The 24,938-nt window shown below is 38.5% G+C and overlaps 1 protein-coding gene across 5 annotated transcripts in view; it reads left to right on the top strand.

Moving 5' to 3' along the window:
* The window catches only part of wnt5b (wingless-type MMTV integration site family, member 5b), a 344,662-nt gene that overhangs the window by 229,526 nt on the left and 90,198 nt on the right, over positions 1 to 24,938 (top strand). Inside the window, exon 1 of one of the 5 annotated variants that reach the window (XM_051920596.1) lies at positions 23,274 to 23,363. The exons of the other annotated variants lie outside the window; for them this stretch is intronic. The gene's annotated coding sequence lies outside the window, so the exon portion shown is untranslated. Of the gene's footprint in view, positions 1 to 23,273; positions 23,364 to 24,938 lie in introns of those variants that run through there. 5 annotated transcript variants of the gene reach the window in all.

Raw genomic sequence — 24,938 nt, 5'->3', positions numbered from 1 at the left:
CATTTTTTATTTTCACCATCTGTCCCTCTGCAGATGATATCTATTAACAGTACACACACTTCTCTCAATGCTCCTAAACATTTGAAAGCTATAAAAAGGTTCTTATCTTGGTAATTAATTGCAGAGAAAATTGCAATTAATTACTAATTCAAAATGTTAAAAAAGTTTTCATCATGCAGTTTTATGAAAGATATATCATTTTAAACAAGGCCAAGTTCATATCAAAGCGATAGAGCCACGCTTAAACAGTGAAATGTTCTCATGGCTTTTCACTTTGCAGATTGTCCAAAAAATGAACACTAAAGAGAGCTTTAGTGAAGGTAAATCAAATCACATTACCACATACACATACAGTATGCCCTTTGGAAAAAAAAGAATGAATAAACTGGACATTTTAATTACTAAATTCATAGAATATTTATCAACTACAATATTTGCACATTGTTTTTGCTAATTTCTATATGCTTTTTAAAGATTGGTATTTGTCATCTTCCCTTTTTAAATAATTTACTTACCAATTTGGAGTTTCAAGTAGTAGCAATTAATGCAGAGAACAAGTCAATCTGAAAATGGGGAAGGCAGGGATTGAAAGAGGTCTTACATCAAAAAAGACACAAACCCTCCAGCAGTTGTCACTCAAGCTTGCCCCTGACTAGCACATTTCTTCTCCAGGCTCATGCCCTTTGCTCTCCTTGCACACTTTGGTTACACCACTCTTAACCATTCAACCACGTTCATGTATCTGTCCTTTTTCCTCCACTCGTCGAATGAATAGTGGTAGATATTATTATGACAAAATCACTCAGGACAAAAATTTCAGTTTTTTAATGTCATTAAAAATGTGAAAACCATCATAATGTGTATCTGCTAGTTCCCACCAATGCTTTTGATTTCCATCCATCCATCCATTATCCATCCATTATCCAACCCGCTATATCCTAACTACAGGGTCACGGGGGTCTGCTGGAGCCAATCCCAGTCCGCCACAGGGCAGCCTTTGATTTCCTCACACATATTTATCCTCAACTATACACGTGTTGCAATAAATTAGCATTCTACCCAAGGTTGGAATGAAGCCTTGTGCCTAGGGTTATCAATGTGGTTACAAGTTGTGAAACCTTAAAGAACGGGAAACAGATAAAGGAGCACATTTTTCAAGATTTTGTCTTGCAGTCCAAAACTTTGCTTGCAGTTTTTAATTTGAAGAATTATACATCTTTCAAAATGCAGGGTGAGACAAGGATCCTGAAAGAAGCTCATTATCACAGCATACAACAGTAAAATCTATTTACCCTGCCACAATCTACCCTCAGCTTAACTCCACGCTAATTTTGGTCCTCATTATCCTCAGCTCTTAAGCTTTACAAAGCACACCTCACCTCACCTCACTCTATTCCAAGTCTATAATTTCTGGCTACCCATTATCTCTGCCAGAGATGGATTCTTCATTTTGGACTGTTTTTTTACTTTTTATTTATTTATTTTTTAATGTAACTCTCCCTTATTAATCCTGGTTATTTTTGAATCAGTTATCATGTGGTAGCAGTTTTCAGACAAAACTTTCTAGAAAAGAGGTATTACATGTAAGGTGTCACAGCCTGAATAGCTATCATGCCACTCAGAGAAATCACATCTCATTTGTAATGCAATTGGCAAAGGAAAGTACAACAAATACTGGAATATTTTTGTATGCATTGGAAGTAGATTTTCTATAAACTGATATAATACTTTCAGACCCACAATTCAGGACCACAGAGTATACAGTATCCTATCAGCATCAGACACAATGTAATAAATCACCTGCTAGCGGGGCTTCAGTCTATTACAGAGCCCATCCATGCATATATCCACACTGACAATAAACAGGTATATGATCTGAACTCAGGAGCCTGGATCTGAAAGACAGCAGCACCAACCACTGCACTGCTATGCCATCAACTATTTAGTGAAAGGGAAATCTTGAATTCATTTACCAGACTTGAGTTAAATATGATCATGACTGTGTGGGCAGATCAATGCCATATAGCTTCCAAAATACTAACTGAAAAACATCTATATGAGGACTTGGCGCAATGTACAGTATATCCATCAGTCTGTCTTGGGTGATTGTCAGGGTTCCAAGGTACATCATGTTCTTTTGCCAGTTGGATCCCAATAGCTCAGAGGGTATGGGAATATAAAGAGAACAGACAGGCATACAATTTTATGTACATTAACACGTATTGGAAGACAATTATGCAGTCTCCTATTTAGGACCTAAAAAAGGAGGTAAGCATATGATGCATAGAGATGGTTGAATGTTTCAGATAAAAAATGCTGGTTTTCAATAACTAATGTCTAGATGTAAATTTAGTAGACAGTGTATGTACTGTGTAAAGTTCTGTGATATACTGTAAGTTTTAATGAGGACTTGCAGTATTTTTCATAATGGGAGAAGTGAATGTCTGATAGTTTGAAGGGACATAGTTCAGCATCTGGATCTTTAGTATGTCAAGAGACTTTATTTTTTTCCTATTTAAAGGTCCAAGCGGACATGCTTTTGCCAGCTTTGAAGTTACAAGACACACATATTTTCAAAAAAACAGGTTTTATATAGTAAAACAAATAATCACCAAGGCTCTCATAAATCCAGGTTTAATCATAAATATAACTGGAGGGTTTAATTTCATAGTTAATTACAATGTACTTGTTTTCCTAGTTATGACTTCAGCATTCACACACCCAAAATATCTAGCCTGCATATTTTCATTAATCTCCATTTGCACAGAATATCAGACTGGATCTAATTCTCCTCGTACAACTTGCTAGTGTCAGCTCTGAAAGGGGCACTAGTCCATCGCAGCATACAGCTCCCTCCACCCACACAAGAACACGAACTCACATAGTGTCAGTCTTAGACCTGCTCTTCATCCTATTCTGTATGTCTCTGTCATGTGGGTGAACACCAAAGTAATAGAGAAAACTACATAAAGACATGGAGAGCTCGCATTCTCCACAAAAGAGGGGATTAGGGATGGAATATGAATGCAGAATTCTGAAGATACCTGTAGTGCAAACCACTGCTCCACCGTCATCCATCTAATTGTTTAATCTAGCTGAGAGAGCACACCATGGTAAATAAAATACCATAAGTCTATAACCCTAACAGCTTCCTTAGAGACTATGATATGAAAACCGAGTAAAATCAACTTTGCTTATTATGAGGCCATTTTAATGACATTTCAGCGGTAAACCTTCACTAATTAACTTTTCATTGGGGTTCAGGCATCACAAAGCATACTTGTAATGATTGTTTTCTGCTTATGTTCTGATAGCCAAACAAGGCACTGGGTGTTGGCACTGGCCAAAACAGTTTACATCTTGTAGGTTCCCCTGGGAAGATACGAGCGACTATTTATTACTGTGTGTGTATGTAGACATGTGCACAAAAGCAACACCAACAAATATCCCCAATTTAGACCCTTTAATGAGAACATCCTTGACATGTAATGTTAGTCTAAATATCCTTTCATTATGACACATGCTTGTTTCAAGTTTATGTAATGATATTGCATTTTAAATGTGATTTGAGTTCTTAAGCTTTGTTGAAAATTTAATTCTGTCTCATAGATCTGCTGCTTAAAGTGACTTTTCTGAATATTAGTCTTCTGTAGGTCTTTCCTATTAGTCCCATCATGGCATGGTCTTTGTCTGTGCAGAATTTGTTTGGCCTCATGCTGTAACAGCTCAAAATATATAGGTAATTATAATGAACTAAAGGGTTTCCAAGCCCCATGTCCCAAACAATAACTCAACATGCCCACTAGAGCTAGAATAATCCTCGAGCCCCAGCTAGTCACACAAATTTTTATAATTAAGAAGCTCAGTTAATCAAAAATAAGCTCTGAGGAGGAGCACAAAGCAAAAGGCACAGAAGGTAATGCCTTCAAAATAAGCAATCCCAATAGCAAACAAAGTCCCAATATGAAATTCAAGAATGGTCAAAAACCAGAGCACAGAGGTCAAAAATCCAGTAATTCACCAAAAGCACAGAATGGTCAAAAGAGAAACTCAACAACACCATGAGCACATTCACAATGACCCATAAGAAGGGACTGTGAGTTTTCCTCATCATTTATAAGCCTGCGGGCAGTCCCCTGTGGTGATGGGCAGGTGGCCCCACCTCTTGGGGAACAACCCACAGAACACAAGGAACATAGCAAAGTACACATTGACACATGAAAACTAAATAAACTGCACTAGTAACATAAAACATGAACCAAATAGACGATTAAATGAGATATGTAAACCCTTGCCAAGGGAGGAACCCTGTCTGAGATAGAAATACAACTTAAAATGCTGATTTAATTTATGTGAAAATTGCTCATCCACATTATAACAAGACTGTCTAGTACAACAGGATTTTAAACAAGTATTTTGTGTGTGGCTTTTCAGCTTTGTCCAGGTGGCCTTGTACAGAGAAAGGTCCAAGGCTGTGTGGTTTAATGTTGTAATGAGTTCTCAGAAAAGAGCAGTCTAAGTAATATTTTATTTAAGAATCACTGAATGTTTTGGCCTCATAAACCTCCAAAATGATAGCTTTTTGAGGTGAAGAAATGACTGTAAAATTTAAAAACAGAAGTCAGTCAGGCTTTCCTGGAGTCTTTTTAATAAACAAATTTAGGAGGGTGGGTGAATGAACATGATCCGCATAAACCCAGGAGTGGTCCTTGAGACCATTGCTTCACCAGTGAACCAAATACTAAATTCGATTACTATGTCATTGTGAGTTCAACACTTCCTGTATGTCGTACTCCTCGCTATTTTCTAGTTGAACAGCTGGAACTAAACACCTCTCTTCATGCATCTTGTTAGTGCTAAAAAACATGTTGGAGTGACCAAGCTTTCTTCAGCCAAATTTTTCTGCCAGTCCATTGATCAAATTATATTTTAGAATTAATCCCAAGGGAAATTCATGTGACTCAATCTGCACAATGTGCATCCATTAGCAGCACTAATGTCCATGTGGCCAGGTTTTTGGTGGTCAGCAAGACACCAGTAAACAATTGAAAAAGAGATTTTCTACATTCATACCTGTTCTTTCAACACCAGGACTCTGCACACTTTTGAAATAGGAACATCACACTGCTGGCTTCTTTGCATTTTAATGCAGGCAATGACCTTCCAACCTCACTACTAAACTGAAAGGTTCAGTTTATACATGAGTACACACACCCAAGGATATAGAGGACACTGCAGGACCAATTGGCCAAGACCCTCACTCAAAAATAGGCTGGCATCAAAAATATGACCTAAGAGGACAAAGCTGAGGGTTGTGCTAAACATTAATAAGTTACAGATGGAAGCTAATTACTTATTTTGCACAGCATCTGGTGGGGTTGTGCTCCACTGGCCCTTAGTTCAAAAATGTCACTGGAAATGTCAATAAGTTACCAGATTAACATTAGGCTTATGTGATTTCTAATAAATGTTTTGAGTATGAATCCAGTTGAAATGAAAGCAGTCTTGGAATGGTCTGTTTCTAAGTCTGTAATGCAAGTTCAAAGGCATACTGGGTTCACAAACTATTAAAGAAAATTAATAAAAAAATTTAGTACAATAATTTTGCCAAATACTTCTTTAACAAAAAAGTCTACAATTACAACTCCTGTTTAATGTCACCTAGACTCTTTATTGTAATTCAAAATTGAAATGGATGCATCTGATATTATGGTGGGGAAGTTTTTTTTCCTCAGGGAAATTACATTCCTTGAAAATTTTATTCCAGAAAGTGTACTCTAACAGAACTACTCTAACAGAACAAAATTGTGATAATTAAATTAGTATTAGAAGAACAGAAACACTGATTAGAAAGAGATCAGCTTAACATATACACATATCATTAAATAATAATCTATTTAAAGATCACCAAACACTGACATTTGCAACAAGCTAGATAGGCCATGTTTTTGAGCAGGTTTAACTTTATAATTTCTTTTTTGCTAAAAGACGTACACAACAAAGATTATGCCTAACTGCATTAAACATCTTTGAATTAGATCCAGAAATAATTTTACCAGCAGAGAGCTTGCGGATTTTGATACAGTTAAATTCCCAATTATATTTGGAAGAAATAAGACAAAATGAGTTTGAAAATGTGGTTCTAAACTTATGCCTACAAATTTTCTCGGCTCCAAAGTATTCTAAACACAAAATAATCCGTTATTATATTGAGTAGGACATGTTAGATCAGAGTTTCTTAAATTGTGAGTTACAACCATGATGTGTGAACTTGGTGCGCACTGAGTCGGGAATTAACTTTAGTACTGAATGAGAAAGCATTGCGAATGGTTTGTGGAAAGCCTTGCAATGGGTTGCCTCTTGCAAGGTGAAAAAAAAATCTCCCCAGACACCGATGTCAGCGAATGTCCAAGGGAGAAGAGCTGAAAATTGTCGGAAATTCTACAAGGGGATTCCCTCCCCAACCCCAGATAATAATTGTCAGTTATTCTGAAAGGGAGACAGGGGTGATGATCGGTTGCAGTTCCACAAGGGAGATGGATCCACTGGATGTCGCTTCACGGCGATTGTGAATCATGACAACACGCAAAGGCAAAATTGGGTTGCAAGAAAAAAATGTTTAAGAACCACTGCTTTAGATAAAGCCAAAGAGGATTATGTTAATGCTTGTTGTGAATGTTGTGGATCCAAATTGTTTAATTTTTGAGTGGCAGAAGACTTTCACATGTTTCTGTTGACTCCTAGCCTAATGACTGCCATCCAAAGGCTATATACAAATCAGTAAGTATAGATAGATTTTCTAAGATAACTAATTTTATTATTTGAAACTACTGACCTCAGTCCTTTTATTGGATGACACAATTATTACTACAATTTTTATTTACTGTGTGTGGATCTCCATTATTGATCAGGTAAGACAGCGGTTCCCAATTTGTTTCCCATTTTTGAAAATGTTTTTGCTCTCATTTAGAAATAAAGCTAAATTTAACCTTTAACTTCCATACAGAACGTAACAGACAGATGGAAATGGTAAATCAGAACTTAAAAAAAAAATATATATATATATATTTATTTTAAATGGTTCAGTATGCTTAAATGGTCTGAATACAGCAAGAATAGTCACAGATCCTCTCCATATGTATGTTTTTTTTAACCACATTTGTTTTCCATGAAAAAATCAAGCTACTGCTGTGCCTAATATAAACCAACATCTCCTTACTGTCTGATCCATTTGAGATAAAGTAGGTGAAAACCTAATGAAATCAGGAGTTAAAATAAAATTTTGTACTGACTGTCATATTTACCTTCATCCGAGTAACAGTTCATAGTCTGGCATTCTACAAGAGATTTGTGGATGAGAGTTTTGTCATGGAAGTTAGCCCCATGATTTATAAAAGCTGGACCATTTAAAAATACTATGGCTGTCCCAGAGCATCTTCATATTCATCCCACATTTCATGTCTTCTGATAAACATACATTTTGTCTAGCATTGTTCTCTCTCTCCTCTGATTATAGTAAATTGCTTTCTAGAATATAAAGTAGAGTGTATTTTAGGTTCAAAATGTAGGAAGTCTTTTGAAGGACTTATGGAACTGAAGAACTGTCCTGGGTTTCTTAGAAAAATTTGCATGCACCAATTCTTTTACACTGTTCTGCTTTAAAATTTCCTCACAAACAAGAAGGTTGTGTTTGAGAGTTCAGTACTCTTAGGAAATTTTTTCTTGGTCTTGTTTCTTCAAAGTTAATTTTGTTTTAAAATGTATAAATATTGCACATTCTTCATTTCACATGCATTATTAATGTCATCCTTTTTCAAAAGCCACACTTGTTGCTAAGTATGCTTTTCCATTGCATAGCTGCTGGTGTGCATCATTCAACTGGTGATGTACAGTAGGCTCCATCTTATTTTACATCAAGAAACTCCAATGAGCAAGTGCTAACCTAGCTGCATGTATAGTTAAATGTAAAGGAAATACTGTAAGTTCAAAGAATTAGTAAAAGCTTAAGGGTTACAGCTTTATGACTTCTCCTTTCCTGACCTTCATTTTTGTGTGTCCCTTTTAAGAAAGTGAATCGGTTTGATTCCCACCTATTAAAAGTCTCTGATTTCTGGGTTAGCAGACTGGTTAGCAGACTCAAACCTCTGCCACGTAGATATTTTGTGCCAGCAAGTCTTTATAAGTAAATACATACTTGTAGGCCACAGGTTCAGGTCTGGAAGAATATTTGGCTCATCAGCCACAACAGATTCATGCTATTATTATTTAGTTTGTATTTATGCCTGTGATTGCAGTTAACATTTTTAGTAGAGATTTCATATTCACCTCAGTTGCAGTTGGATGATATATTGGGGGAGCCGTGCTAATTAACAATTAATTTTACAACTTAATTTTTCTTTCTTATTCATGTGAAGTCATTAATCATCTCAGGATAAACGCACATTAGGTGACAGTGTAAACACGTTTTTTCTTATTTGTTAACTTGTTGCACTTTTACACCAAACAGTGGATATGGATCAGATGCTGCCAGACATTTTTTATGGATTATTTGCTCTCTTCTGTACTTGGAGCACAAGATGATTTTGCCGTCTGTGCCAACTGCACCATGTTGCTATAGCAGGAAGTCAGACAAGAAGGTGAATTGCTTTTAAATTAAAGTTCATTTTGAAATCATCCTGCTGTAATCCACTTGATCTGCCTTTGGCCCTCACGTCTGGAGCAGGTTAATTTGGATATTATTTTTGACGGTTTAGGCTGGGTTCGATTTTAAGTATTTGACACAGTCAGCATTCTGATCTGCAGCACTCCTAAAAAGCAAACTCTACCAGTAAATGTGAAACAGTGTGCATAGATAGTCATCAGCCTGGCTTAGTGTGAATGGAGACAAGGCTAAAGCAAGTGCAACGTTTCTGACTGGTCTAGATATGCAGAGTTTAAATCTGACTACATATTCCATTTTCAATTATAGTTTTTAATAAAGTCATCCCTATCATTAACAAGGAAAACAAAATTTATTTTTAGCAATATAATAAGCACTTTCAATAAAAAAAAGAATTAAGCAAAAACAAATAATCTAACTTTATTGTTATTTCATGTTCATAGGCCACTGAGGCTTAACTCTGTCTTAATGCAATTCTTAGCTTTGGGCCATGCTTTGAATTGATTCTCTTCCGACACATTTCATTTTTATGATTCACATGCGATAAAAAGTTCTCTAGAAATGTAATTTCCATCATCATGCGTAAGATTTTCCAGTTGGCGCTTCCTTAATAGATGACAAAAGGCGACATTATTGTAAGGCTGCATTTTGGCCATTTGTTCGTTTGTTGTTTCATTATTCAGCACCTTATTATCTTGTGAGCAGTATTCTAATAATAATAAAGTATTTTTTACCATTTTTAAATTGCATTCTTTCTTTTAATTGCAGATGGTATAGTTTTTCCTTTTAGCCGCCGGAGTAATGTGCATTTCTTGTGAAAGTTTGCCATCTGCTGGTTAAATGTGCTGCTACATGCAATGTGCAGGTTTTCAGCTTGGGACATGTTTATTCTGGGACTTACAGAAAAACCTGTCAAATGTGGTTGAACACCTCAAAATCAGTAAGTAATAACTATAGTATAATATACTTTTGTAACTAAGCAGTACAAATATATAACTAAATAAATAACTAATAGCAATACTCATAGAGATACTGTCTACCTTGTCTTACAAAAAGTGAATTTTGTCATTGGCTTATTTGTTGTGATCAGCAGGGATTTGGAATATTTCATGAAAATGTGTACAGAATCAACTTGAGCTTCAAAAATAAGATTTTAAGTGTGTAAGAAATATTTTGCCTGGAGTCCGATTTCACATTTAACCTAATGAGGCAAATTACTTTCAGTTATAGATGGAGCAAAAAACAATACAAATGTGTTTAATAGATAAATGGCAGCAAAGTTTAAGGAAACAAATACATAGTTTTATATGTGAGCAAAAAATATCCTGTGCACACTGATGGGTTTTAGCTTTATAAAAAGTACTTTAGAGACTCATAACTGTCTGCAACTAGACAATGTTCCAAAGTGCAAATTCATGCAGATAAAGAAGTATATGAAATTATATTAATATTAGATGTTTCTTTAAAATTAAAGGAAAGAGTTTTGGCAAGAGCTAAAGGACAACATTTTAATAAGGGAAGGAGTCACACTTTTGTAGATGGTGAACAAGTGTTTTTTTCACACAGAATTGTAGCTACAGAGAAACATTTACTGAGCAATTCAATTGAAATTACTACCCTGGGACTCCCCAAGTCTGAGCTTTTTATTATTTTAAAATACTAAGGAAATAGAAATTGATGAGTAATTTCTTGAATGACTTGTTCTGTGTAGCAGTTTTGATTATATTTTAACACAATGTACTTTTACTATATTGATAAGAGTTGTTAATTTAAAAATCCTTGACAGCTGCATTATGCTCTTTTATAAGTATTTCATAAGCCTGATTGCATGTCTGTTTAGGTGGACTGGAGACTCTATAACTGATAGACCGCCCATTCATGAAACCATTTACTAAAATCAATATTTCAGTGTTGAGTCATAAAAAGCCAGAGGCTGTCTGCATACCAACTGACGCAAGTCAGAAATGAACCCTGGATGTGACGCACAAGGCGCAGTCAAACGCAGCCAGTTTATTGTCACCAGTCAGCCTAACAGGAGAAGGAAGAGCAACTAGAAGAAGCTCAGAGAGACAAACTCCATATTTGTGTCACTTATGTTAAATAGTATTTTAGTCAAAAATGATTTAGGATCACCAAAAATGTAAAATAAATACAAATTGGCATGAACTTAGGTCAGTCAATTTAACCTTGTGAAAAACCAGGGACAGAAAAAGGAAAGAGAGTTGAATATAGTGGAGGATTTCACCCTTTAAGGCCATTAACATCCACCTGGTCATTTTCAGCCTCATAGACCTATGAATGTATAATAAAAACTGGTTCAGTGTGGGAAAAGGAAAACAAGTTAACCTGCTATTAAAGAATAAAATAATTTAAATAGATGAATGATACTTTAAAGCTGCTTTTACTCCTCCAGTGAAATGCTTCATAAAATAATTCAATCAGTCATCTACTTTTCAAACCGCTTAGTCCACTTCAGGATCAAGAGGTGCAAAGCCTATCTTGCTATCACAAGAATACTGGACTGATGTCATTTCATCCAGTTTAGAGGTAACCATTTAGCTCACGATATATATTTTAGATGTGGGAGGCGAGCCAGAGTATACTGGAAAAAAACTCATGCATAAATGGAAGAGCATGTCATGCAAGCTTCACACAGAAACTAACCAGGCCAAGATTCAAACACTAGATTCAAACACTGGGGCTGTGAGACATAGTTAAATAACAGTATATAACCAAAATCACATTCATAATAAGAACAATAAATAGAATTTTTATGAATTTAAAAGACCATATTATTCTTATCTTTGTCCAACACAAAAATATTCACAAAAACAAATAGCCCACAGTAAGAAGCTGCCTGGCTGGAATATAAAGACCTATGCTAGCATTTAGAGGGCACCTCTGCATGCCATGTAGGTGTACAGATGCCACCAGTGAACAGGAAGCTCTTTTACTGAAGAGTATGCTAAGGATGTAGACAGACAGAGAGCACAAATGAAAGAGAGTTGTTGGACTGGTTGCAGTCTAGCATGAATCTTTCAGACCTGGAGGTGGCAGCAAATAAGCCCATGGTGGGACACTGCTACCATTTTGTAGAGAGAGCTACAGGAGTTGCCAGAGAACACACTGACTTGGCTGTGCTAAGATTGTGAAGAAGCATCACTGAACCCAGAAGTATGTATTGAGTCCAGAGAAGTCAAAAAGTTTGAATTTATATAAAGGAGAAGTGCTTTTGATAATGTTAGATGAACAATTGCGTAAACCACCTCACTGATTTGACAGCCACACATATTCTGTGATAGCTGGTCATGTGGGGTGTGTAGTGATCCTGTAGCACAAAATAACAAAAAAGCTTGAGCAGGGCTCTAGATATCATCTGCCAGACCAGGACTTCACTGGTGTGCCTCAACCCATGCGGCCCGGCATCAAACTCAAAAGGCAGACTGCAAGGCCTGCTTAGGCCCAAAACTGGGGAATATGGGATTTAAAAGTTTAAAAAAACCTTAAATACTCAAACATGCTTTTTAAAGAAGGGGATAACCATAAAACTTCTGGCTTGAAAAGGCAAAGACAAAATAATGTTTCTTAAATTTCACAAATGTATTAAATAACAAAAAGAAACACACAAATGAAGCACACTGTTAAGGCAACCTGAGGCTAAAAAAAAAAAACAAATCAACTAATCAGAATCCAAGGACAATGTAAACAATAACAATAAAACAGAAAAATCCAAAACAATATGATGATTCACAACTCAGAATGTCGAGGACCCTCTGCTGTTCTTAGTTCCCAGCCAGAATATAAAGGCTCATGGTGATCATAAGTAGTGACATCATGGTGGCCCTGTCTCTTCAGGTTCCACTCACAGTAGTATACAAGGGACATAGGCAAACAACATAAGTACACAATACATAAATACTAAATTATAAATAAACTAGCAATAATAAAAAACACATGAAAAATAAAAATCTAAAAACAACAGAAATGACCATTAAAAGAGAAACATAAACCCGGGAACAAACCCTCGCTGAAACATAATAGAGGGGGTGGGGGATTTATTTTGTGTTTTTTGTTTTCATTTTGATATTATTTTCCTTTTGATTGTCTTTTGTTTTCAGTTTAAATAAAATCAGGATTTTTGGATAGTTTGGAGACAGGAATACAGAGTTGCACCACATTACAATGTAGTTTATACTTTAAAATGTCTGAATTTGGATGGATGAGTTTTAGTAGCACCTAAATGCATGAGGAGTGGCAAATCATTTTAAATAAAAAAATGGAAGACCGATGGGTGGATGGAAGATATGCATAAAGTGAAAGGTTAACTGTCAGGCACAATGCTGTCAGAGAGAAGCAAGAAAAAGTGGGTAAGATGTAAAGAAATAGGTGAAGAGAGGACATATTTAAGGAGATCCTACAGTGCAGAAAAGTCAAGCTATTCTGAACTCAGTGACAATGAGCTTGTACAGCTTGTGTTGGTAGGCCATTTTTGTGTAGGTGATGCCCCGCTCTGAGATTTTCTTCATTTCACTAGGACCAATGAAGAATGATGAATGAACTGTTTGGGACCACCATTTTCTATCAAACCAACAGATGGGAGTAGGGAGTCTCAGTGACGAAGAGAGAGACAAAGTTAATCTAAACTTTTCAGAATGACACAGAGGATAGAAAGAAAATAGAGCACTAGAGGACACTCTGGTTTGAAAGAACCGATACATTATCTGGCATTGTGGAAGTTGTGCTAGATAAGGTAGAAGAACGGGTTGTTTCTTTTTTTTTATGTTGAGGGGAGCCAGGCGTTGATTGGTTGATTTGCTTATAATGCATCTTAAAAAAGTTGCAAATGCTCTGCTACTTTGCCAATATTAGAACAGACAGCTAATGTTTATCTTTCATTCACATTAAGACTACACCATAGAAGCAGGACAAGAAACCTACAAAGTCAATCAAATCATAAAGTATTTGCTTTTAGATAATGTGTTACACACTTTGTCAGCATGCCTATGTTGATCAAACACAAGAAGCTCTGCAGTCTACTTTGACTTTACGCTGTAGGAAGATAAGTAAATAAATATAGGTAAACAACATTCGATGTGGCTTTTATATAAGTAACATATAAATGTTTTTCATATAAAGACCATCACAAAACATAATCGCAAACGGAACTTTGCATGATACCTTGGTGAGCTCTGCTGTTTCATTGAAGGATATGCGTCTGGCAAGATGATGCCCAACCTCTTGCTGCATCCAAATGGTGTCATCTTTCGCCTTTATGTCTGGTGTAGCTGCGCTGTTTTTATGTGTAAGTGGAGCGGGGAGAGCTTCTGTTCTCTTTCTCCAATGCAGAACCCTCATCTGAGTTCACCTCTGTTATAGCATGTCTTTATTTGAAAACAGAAGTGTCAGATCGGGGGGAGCGTGAACATGACTGAGAGAAAAAATTAAAAAAAAAAGAAAAAAAAGATAACCTTTTCAAGTACCATAAATTTACACCAGCTATTACAGACCCAAATCAAATGTATGTTTTTATTCAATAATAGTAGCAATAAGAGCAGCTCACTATACAAAACAGTAATTCTGGGATGTGCCTGGAATCAAATCCGCAACCTCTTGATTATGAGTCAGCAGTTCTTACTGCTGCACAACCCAAACTGTCGTGTCAGTGTCGTACCCTAACCCGATTTCTTTTTCTTTGGTTATATCCTTGAATAAAAGCGCACTTGTTTTGTTATACATGTACCTTTTTTGAAAGTGTTTACTTGATATTTGAACTTCAGTCTCTCACATTATACACTTCATGTCAACATTTGTCATTACTACTATAACATGAAAAAGGTTTCTGTTTTAGGTATGTGTTCAACATTTTTTGCCTCGCATTTCCTGTCATCCTACATTTGCATAGATTGTTGTAGACACGGAACACACATGAAATGCATGTGTTCCAAATAACAATGTATTATTTACCCTATACAACTCCAGGCACCTCACACACCAGATAAACAGGTCCGTTGGGGCCTTAAGGGAAGAAGAACTTGTGTGCCAACTTTCAGGAATGTGGCATTCTCAAACCTGCTTAATCCAAACCTGGGTAACAGCGATCAAAGGGTATCTGCATTTTTATTTAAAGCACTCTAATTCATAATGTTTTTTAGTTCTCACATTAGGGAAAGGGCTTACAAATTCCTGACCATTAAATGTGGCACATAAAGCTTACCATGGAAAAAATAAGGTGCTCTTGAAAGCCAACAACCTTACGTGACTGTCTTTCAGCTCAAGTCTGGTCTGCCTATGTTATGGAGTCTCAGTTGCACACAAAGCTGCCTGCTGTTGGCAGCTGATATATTTCTACTCATACAAGCTCTTCATGATGGTGATGTTTGCAGTCATTAGATGCAGGACTATTACTGATGAAGGACTGATGTTTTTTCGACAATATTTAGTTGACCTGTGCCTGAATGAGAGGATGGTCACTTAAAATGTTCCTTGGCATTTGTTCAAACTGTGTCCAAATGCATAAAGTACAAAAAGACAAACATGGATATATACATTACAATCAATCAAGTCTAATAATAATAATAATAATAATAAATTTTATTTGTATTGCACTTTATATTTTAGCAATCTCAAAGTGCTACAGAGTCAAAATAAAAATAATAAAACAGAAAAAAAAAATCTATAAAATACTTTAACAAAAAGTCTTTCTAAAAAGATGAGTTTTTAGGTTTTGTTTAAAAGCATCAGTCGACTGTGGGGCTCTCAGATAATCAGGGAGGGCGTTCCACAGCCTCGGCACCACAGATGACAAAGCCCAATCACCCATGATGCTGAGCTTAGTTCTGGGGACTTGGAGGGTGTTAGTGTGTACAGAGCGGAGGGTACGTGAAGAGGTATGAGGGGTGAGAAGTTCCTGTAAGTAAAGGGGGGGCATGTCCATAAATGCACTGATGGGTGAGGAGGGAGACCTTGTACTCTATTCTGAGTAGGACAGGGAGCCAGTAAAGGGTTTTCAGGATGGGGGTGATGTGATCATGCTTTCGCACCCTCATCAGGATCCTGGCATGCTCGGGTAAAAGCTATAATAAGATACAGTACAATGCAAAGATTTAAAGAAATATGAACAAAAATGAATGTATGCATTAATTGGAAAAGCCCTATTTCAACTTGAAAATGAGAGACAACATGATAGTTAACAAGTTAAATATCTGACATTTTGCATGATGGCGTCTTTTCTGACCTGTGAAGGAGAGGAAACTAACAGGGATGAAGAAGAACAGAAAAAGTTCAAAATTCATAACTTAGTGTCAGTGCCTGACATGACCATATGGAAAATAAAAAGATGAGAATGGGTTTAAATACACTGCACAACAAAGTTTTTTCTTCTTGAACACTGTTGGGTGTTTCTTATAGATTTTTGGCTTCACAGTTAAAACTCCACTCTTAATTAAGAGGAGACACGTTAGTCAACACCAGGAATGTGTTTGTTTACTTCTGACTTTAAGCTTTTTTGATGAATCTCGACCATTAACTCTTAAACTGGGCCGCATATGACTGCACTCCATAGCCACACAAGCCCTACATACTGTACTTCAGCTGGTTCAACAAAACAGTCATACATGATTATTAAGGTTCCCTTTAATGCAGGCATGAATGGCATCAAAATGAAACCAAACCAATCATCCCAGGTGTTTCGTAGGTTCTTCCAGCATCCGTAAAAGAGCAATGGAGATGCGCGTTTCAAGTCACACAGCACTAATCTCTTCAAAATGTCTAGGAACACTCAGAGCTTCTGTATTGAAATAATTATTAAGTGCTTGGGAATGAGCAGGATTTGGACTTTTATGCCTCAACCCATCTCAGTTCCAGGAAAGTATCAAAGGAAGTAACTATACAAGAATGTGCAGCTCTCTCCAGTGATGATGAAGAGTCCAGAGGAGCCATATAGAAGGCTGACTGAAATACATTTTTCAGTTGGTGAGGTGGCTTCTGTTTTAACCAGACAAGGACAATTAGTTTGGATAACAAAATAAACTAGTAGCAATACCATTAGCTAGTTAGCAGTATTCCATAACAGTTAAATTTAGGGGAAAAGGCTGTGTACTTAATTAGAAAGGTTGTACTTAATGCCTTATGGTGAAAAAAATGTGCAGAGAGGAGCAGTTAACCTACACATTCTCCTTGTATATGTTATTCAGGCACTTTTCAAAATAGGAAGCATGATGACACAGTGGTTAATAGTGCTGCCTCGGAGTTCTGGGTTCAAATCCCATCCTTGTTACTGTCAGGATGAAGTTTCCATATTCTCCCAATGTCGGAATAATATTGTTCCCATATTTTAAAGACATGCACATTAGGCCCTCAGGAACCAGTGTGTGGATGTGTGTGTTTGTAATAGTTCTAGTGTATATTTATGAAACTCTGTTTCTTACTAATCATCTACTAGTTCACATTATGAGAACCACTTCTCCTAAAGTCAAGCTTCCAGCCTTCCTTTGTGGGCTGTTTTCTAATGCTGTGGAAGAATACCATGTACTTGCTTATCCGTTGCATTCCCTTTTGAGATTATTTTTTAGGAACGTTGTCTTTTAAAGCTGTTTTCCCTTTTGCAGCCTGGTGAAATTAGACATGAAAATATGTATTATTTCCCGCAATCCTTCCATATAGCCATTCTTTGTGCATCCTTTTCCATGTTGGGAGGAAAAAAGATAAATTAAATGTGGAAAAAATGCAATGTGCTTATTTGAAGGTATTCGGGTCACAGGCTATAGTTTGTAAAGGTGCTATTTATAGTAGCTACATTCCACATCTGCTTGGCGTTTCATTGTGTAAAGGCCAAGCCTGGTTACATTCAGAGACACCAATTGTTTAAAACTGTAGACAGATTACATCTGCACCGTCTGCACACAGTCTGAACCAGAACTCATTACTGAACAAGATGAGGTTACACAACTTTGTTCATTTGCTACCTGTTGTAAAAATGGCGGTCATTTTACTTCCAGCAGCAAGGACAAGGGCTCAAATGTAATACAATGTTTAACAGTGTCTTTTCATTTCATCCCAAGTAAGCTCTGCCTGCTTGAGAACCTGTTGGATGATTATTAGTTCATGATAAGCATCTTTCATGACCCTCCATCAACATCCAGCACCAGGACGCACCCCTTCTTTGCCCACCAGTTCATGATATGCACCTACATCCAACTTGCCCCATGTCAGGTTCAACATCACCTTGTTTCATTGTACATCCACCATTTTCATATTACACACCACACCTCATCTCAAGTTTTCCTTCATTGAATCTTCATTCATGGTGACCCATGGCTAACCAACCTCCTTTTCTTTAATTCCTTTTCAGCTTCTTCTTTGCTTAAGAAAATATAATATTGATCTTGAACTTCCACTTTCAGTTTGGCGGGATACAAGAGGCTGTATTTGATATCGGCTTTCTGTAGCAACTTTTTAATGTCAATGTAGGCTGCACGTTTTGCAGTTGTTGATGGTGAGAAGTCGGGGAAAGTACGAATAAGATTATTTTCAAATATAATCTCTTGCTTGTGTCTGAGAAGTGCCATCACATCAAGCTTACATCGTAGTCGCTCGAAGCGGACAATAAAAGACCTAGGTTTAAAGGTGCTTGGTCTGTTTGTGCGATAAGCTGCTGCTATCTCAATGTCGAGTTTAAAGTCATCTCCAATTATTTTAGACAGTAATTCTACTGCAGATTTCACTGGGCTTGAGCTTTCTCGTTTCTCAGGTATACCCTCAATTGTTATATTGTTTCTTCTGCACCCATCCTCCAGGACTGCAAGTCTGTCTCCAAGTTTTTTGCATTCGGAATTCGCAGCTGTGCTTTTTCATCGGCGTTAGACGCCAGTTGTTCCACTGTTTCAGCTTGAGCTGTGAATGCCTGCTTAACGTCTTCCAGCTGATCTGTAACGTCATTAATCTGGTCGGCAAGCATTTTCGGTTTGGATTTAATTTCTTCGTTGTGTTCCACTAATTTCTCCAACATGCCTTTAGAGTTCACGTCAAAACGTTTAAATAGACGCGTTTCCTTATCTTTGTTATCCTTCTTAAGCTCGTTCTTAAGCTCAATGGTTGCCTTCTTAAGATCATTCTTGTTATCTTTCTTAAGCTCATTTATGGCCATAACCATGGCAGTGGCCAGTGTAGCGATCATCTCTTTCAATTTGGACAGTTCACTCCGGCTTTCGTGCTCCGCGAGTGGAAATGCAGCTCCTGTTACAGCAGGTGCTGTGGGCTCGCGATGAGTAGATGAGAGCACATCCTGCAGGGCCTTTTCTAGTCTCGAATGATCCTCAGAAATCAGCGATCCATCGCGACCTGTATCACTTGCACCTTCGCTCCCATTTTCACTCTCGACTGGAGACGATACAATGGAGCGGGGTCCTAGGAAATCTGCGCATTTGTCTGCCTGTTCTAGGTCAGTATCCGAGAGGCCATACCTTGCACTCGGGCCGGATGTCTGTCCAGACTTTGATGCAGCTTTAAGTTTCTTTTCCGGTTCTTTCTGACTTTTCTTCTTGTTACTCATGCTTGTATATTGTAGTGGAAGTTCCTTGGTTGGGTTAAATACAGGATACCTCTAAATAATATGAAATGCGTGGGAAAATAAAGCCGCTGCTAGCGGAGCTCTGCTTCAGACATCCATCTCCTATAAACGGACGAGACCAACTCCACCAACCTCCTTTTCAATAATTATTTACTTGGACTGTAGTGATAACCTCATCTCCTTGGTGGCCTTGGGATATTCTGATTCGTAGGAAGGTTTATCATAATACTGATCTTCCAGTCACTGAGATCCATTCGTAATATTCTCATTTTCCTCTTTTTTTCTATTTACAACTCATATCTGCTTTTCAGGTGACTGGTGTGTATCACTGTCCTCTCCACTCCCATCATACCCTCTCTTTAACTTCCTTTGCTCTCTTTTCTCCTCTATATTGCCATTGACTCTCCTGTATGCAATTCTTTGTCAAACCTCCTACATACCCTTACGTATAATTTCAATCTGCTAGCAGATTGTCCTGAGTATGACGTTAAACTGCATCAGCTCTGCAAACGGTCATCCAATTTGCAGGGAAAAACTTGATGTTTGATGGCAGGACTGGCACTCCAGCCATCATAAAAAAAATATCACAAAACTCCAAAACAACAGACGGGGCTCCTTTCTGCTCTCCACAGGAGTAGCTCTGCTGCAGCTGCCCATAGGAAGCATTATGAAGGGGATGCAAGAAAGCCCTCAGGAGCCTCATCACTGGAAGAGTAAAAACTGCTAGAGAGCCAATAGGATCAGGCCTGTTGGGGATCGAAACTGACTAGTGTGGTGCTGAGACGTAGCCTGTTTGAGGCAGCCCATTCCAGTAGGCACGTGGAATGTCTTGTCTCTCCAGCATGATGATTATCTTCCTCTTCTGTCAGAGGAACTTTGTAAATTCTGCATTTCAGTAACAGCACTCTCTAAGGTGCATAGACTTGGGACTGGCCAGATCTCTGTAGGTGGGTACACCTTTTAGTGGTCTGGTCATCCTGATGGCTGTCATACTCAGGGAGTAGCTATTGCTGTGGCGGATTTGCTCCTTCCAATGGTGTCCTATGTCACTCCTTTCAACGAGTGTCTTATGAGGTTCAGATTAAGACATTCTCTGAGAGCCTTGTCTCCTGTGTTAGTGTATGCTCCGACCACGGTGAGTCATGTGTCAGTGAGGTAGACATTTTATTTGCAGCTTCACTCAATGTTTGATGGTTGCCCACAAGGTCACACTCCTCTGATCATGGGTGGTTTCAGTGCAACCACTGGCACTGACAGGGCTGGCTATGAGGATTGTGTCAGTTCCATGGGTCTGGCAACCATGGTGAAAGTTGCTTCATGTTCCTTGACTTTGCAAAAGGTCATGGGCTGTGGATCGCTGAATCCTGGTTCCAGCACCCTGAGCGGCATCATTGGACTTGGTACTCCAGTACTGGTGGTGCGGTGAAGGAGATCGATCACATCCTGGTGGGCAGATGCTGGAGGCTCTTATCAAACTGTAGGGTCTACAGAAGTGCCCAGTTTGTGAATTCTGACCACAGACTTGTTGTTGTTACTCTGAAGATCCAGCTTAGGTCCAGTAGGCTACCACCCACTAGGAGAATGAGGCTGGACATGGCCAGACTCCAAGATCAGGCTGTTTCTAATGACTTTGCATGCAGTTTGTGTGAGGAACTTACAGACTTGGGTGCAGCTGTTGATCCTAATGTGATGTCAGAGACCTTCCATGACAAGACCCTGAAGGTTGCTAAGGGTTGTGTTGGTGTTACCATTGTGCCCAGAAGGATGTGTTTCATCTTGCAGGGCACTATGGATATTATCGAGAGGAGTCGCAGCGCACAGCTTAATGGCAACTCCGGTCTGTACCGGGAACTGAGAAGAACGGCTGCAAGGACTCTTAGGGCAGGTAAAGAGGCATTTGTTCAAGGAATCTGTGAGCCGGTGACATGCCATCTATGGTCTAGTGACCCTCATCCTGCTTACAGAGAAATCAAAGCATTACGCACATCCTAATCTCTTCCTCGGAGAGTCACAATCAGGGCAGGTGATGGAACGGTCCTTACAGATGATGATGCAATTGTGACCCGCTGGGCTGGCTACTTTGAGCAACTGTTTAAAGCTAATCCTCCAGCTAGGATGTTGGACATCTCTGGGTCCATGGTTCTTAAAGCTTATCCTCCAATTACCTGTGAACCACTGAGTCTCACTGAGATTGCACAGGTGGTGAACCAGCTGAAGCCAGGGAAGGCTGTAGGGATCTGTAGTATCCTGGGTGAACTTTTCCAGGCTGGTGGAAAGGCTGTCCTTGCATTGAAAGCAATCTTTGCTTCCATTTCGGAGACAGGCATCACCCCAACTGACTGGAAAACAGGACTTGTCCTCCCTATCTGGAAAGTGAAGGGTCCTTGCTAGGATCATTATCAATTGGATCCCTGATCTCTTGCTTACCTACCAGCAACTGGTTTTACGACTTCTACGCCTAAGAAATCGACCATCAACCGCATCCTGGCACCAAGGCTTCACATGGAGCGTAAATGCAAATATCGGTAGAGTTTCTTTGCAGCCTTTGACGATTTTGTAAAGCATTCAACTCAGTTGATCGAGCTGCCCCATGGGATATCCTGAGACTTTGCTGCATATAATGACCAGTCTGTACACTGGTACTGTGAGTGCTATGCAGAGTGGAGGCAGGACCTCTGCGTTTTTCCCAGTTGAATGTGGTGTGTTCTTGCACCTACTCTGTTCAGTGCTTGCATAGACTGGGTGTTTGGCAGGGTCATAGGGTCCAGTGGCTGTTGGAAATCTATATGGAATCTATTGTTGACAATGCTTCGTGGAGTCAATGGAGGCTCTGATCAGTGTGCTCCAGAGACTGAGCGAGTTGTCTGAGTGTCTGGGCTTGCAAGTGTCCTGGATAAAAACCAAGATTCTGGCCTCTAATGACCTCTTGGGCACAGCCATCAGCAGTGTGTCTGTCTATGAAGAGAGTGTCGACCTTGTCGAGAGGTTTACTTATCTTGGCAGCGACATTCATGTCTCTGGTGACTCTTACTATGAAGTCAGTAGATGAACTGAGAGAGTGTGGGGAGTCATGAGGTTGCTGGAAAGGGGTGTGTGGCCCTCTCGATATCTTTTCAAAAGGACAAAGGTCCAAGTCTTTAGAGTCCTGGTGCTTCATGTTTTACTATATGGTTGCGAGACATCGACGCTATCCAGTGACCTGATATGAAGACTGGACTCCTTCGGTTCTGTGTCTCTTCGGAGAACCCTTGGGTACCGTTGGTCAAATGAGCGATTTCTCATGGAGTCCCAAATGAGGCACATTACCTGCAATGTGAGGGAGCATCAGTTACGGCACTATGGACATGAGGCGCAATTCCCTGAGGTTGATCCAGCTCATGGGATCCTCATTGTTGAGGACCTGAGTGGCTTGATGAAGCCAAAGGGACTTCCACATTACACTTGGCTATGGCAAATAGATGGTTATTTCCAGAGTGTGGGACTGGACCCCGTGTCTGCATGCGTGGGTTACCAAACAGGATCCCAGCTGTTTGTTCATGTAGTTGGTACCAGTGCACCTGACCTGACCTGCTAGTGCAATCTTCTCTGCATCCCCACTATCTCATGGAAATCAGTTGTTACAAACATACAAACCAAACATTTTGGTCTAAGAACCCAAACTATCAGTATACCCAGATTAAATGTGTATATCACTTATGTTTTATCCCCATGACCATTATGGCATTGGCCTGACTGTGGATCCTAACTATCATCTTTGTATGATGAAAACTTCAGATATGTTCCTGCCTATGTTCTGGGATTGCTCACTGGTTTCTTCTTTCTGCCCTCCATTCTTTCTACGAATATTCTTCTAGTGCTTCAAATATTCCTTCTGTTTTACCTCCTAATCTTACTGTTATCCAGCAGAGGTTATTCTGTTTAGGCAGAATTGTGGTAAAAACAATGTTGGCTTATTGCTGAAAATCCTCTGACACTCTCTTTTTTACCTTTTGGTAGCCTTCCATCTCTAATTTATTTTTGCTTAACTTCTCTACAGCACAGATCAATAGGTCATCTGGCCGCAGTATTTAAAAGTGGAAGACAGTGGTGAAGCTGGTTAAGGAGCTAATTATTGGTACCCAATGCACAAACTTTGCTGTTAGTATCTGATTTTACCTTTTTCAATTTATTCCTTCACTTTCTTCTCCATGGAGCCTTCTCGCTGGTGGTGTACCTATTTCTGAATAGCTCAGGTGATCTCAATCCATTTGATATATTTCCTTACAGGACTGGCTTGATTTGGGGTAGAAGGTGGGTGTGAATGGGAACGGGTGTTCCTATTTTTACTTGTTTTAATTCCTCTCAAAAAGTTATGTTGCTTATCTATTTTTGTATTTGTTATTTAAATGATAATATAAATTTGATCACAAAAAAACAACTATTGATTTGAAACACTTACTAAAACTGTAATGGACTAGCACTCTCTCAGGGGTTTGTTCCTGCCTTATGCCCTATGCTAGCTAGGATAGGCTCCAGCCACCTCCAAGCGTGACCCTGGTCTGGATTAAGCCAGTTAGAAAATGACATAACATGACACTACTACAAAGTGGCAAGGTACTTTGTTTTTTTAACTTTCCATGATGATAAATATAAATAAAATGTAACAACAAAAGAATACATCAAAATGTTGGGGCTTCAAAGGAGGACCCTGTTTGTTTGCCAGAAAGCAAGCAAGATGGTCACAATTAATTGCAGCATTATTGGTGGGTTTTAATGTAGCTTTTTGCTCTGCTCTGTCCTCTCTGTGAGGTGGTCTCAAATGACAGCCTCCCTCCAATTGTTATGCCTTAATGGAAAAGGCAGAGGTATGTTTTGAATAGAGATTGGGTGATGAAACCAAGTGGAGACCATGATCACAAAAATCAGTCCTATCCTTTGCCAATGCCGAAATTAAAAAAAACAAAAAGTGTGAGGTCTTGATGCCAAAAGTCAAAAAATAATAAAGCAAAGTATACAACACATTCATTTTTTATCCAAACTCGACTGACTGAGAAGTGCACAGTGGCGACTTTTTGTATCATCGGGCTAATGATTACACTTACCATGCACTCCCTGTTGGTAGCCATTGCAACAGAAGATGCAATTTCATTTCATTAAATGGGAAGGTCCCACACCAAACATGATGGCATTGTTAAAAGATATGTTACTAAACAATTGCCTTTAAATATGTTGAATCTGTTTCTTCACTTTTAAAATGTATTTTTAGCATATGTCAAGACAATTAAAACAAACACAAAAATCCAAAAAGGTGAAGCCAAAATAAATTCAAAAACAAACTAAAACATAACACTGGTGGGCACTGTTCTTATATGGTAGAAAACCTTAAGGAATGGAGTTAGTCAGCTGACCAGAGATGATGTCATCATTTGTCGCCTTCCAGTTTTGTCCTTCATAAAGGAAGGTAAAGTGGAGAATTAGCCTTTTCCTGTGCCTGTTTCCATCCCCCTACTCTCTTGTGCCCTGATAGTAACCCCCATAATGTACTCACCAATGTGCCAAAATCAGTGTACAGGAGGACAGTCATTTTAAATGTGGTTTCTCTGACCTGCTTTACTTTTCTGGTGATCTTTTTCCTCATGTTGTCTGAATTAAGAACAATTTTATAATTGTTAATTTTCAGATAACTAAAACATGATAAACTCCTTTACACCACGCAGGTAATATTTATGACTT

The sequence above is a fragment of the Erpetoichthys calabaricus genome, chromosome 1 (assembly GCF_900747795.2).
Source record: "Erpetoichthys calabaricus chromosome 1, fErpCal1.3, whole genome shotgun sequence".
Taxonomy (NCBI): Eukaryota; Metazoa; Chordata; class Cladistia; order Polypteriformes; family Polypteridae; genus Erpetoichthys; species Erpetoichthys calabaricus.
The sequence above is the reverse complement of the archived record's forward strand: the minus strand, read 5'-3'. Positions and strand labels throughout refer to the sequence as shown.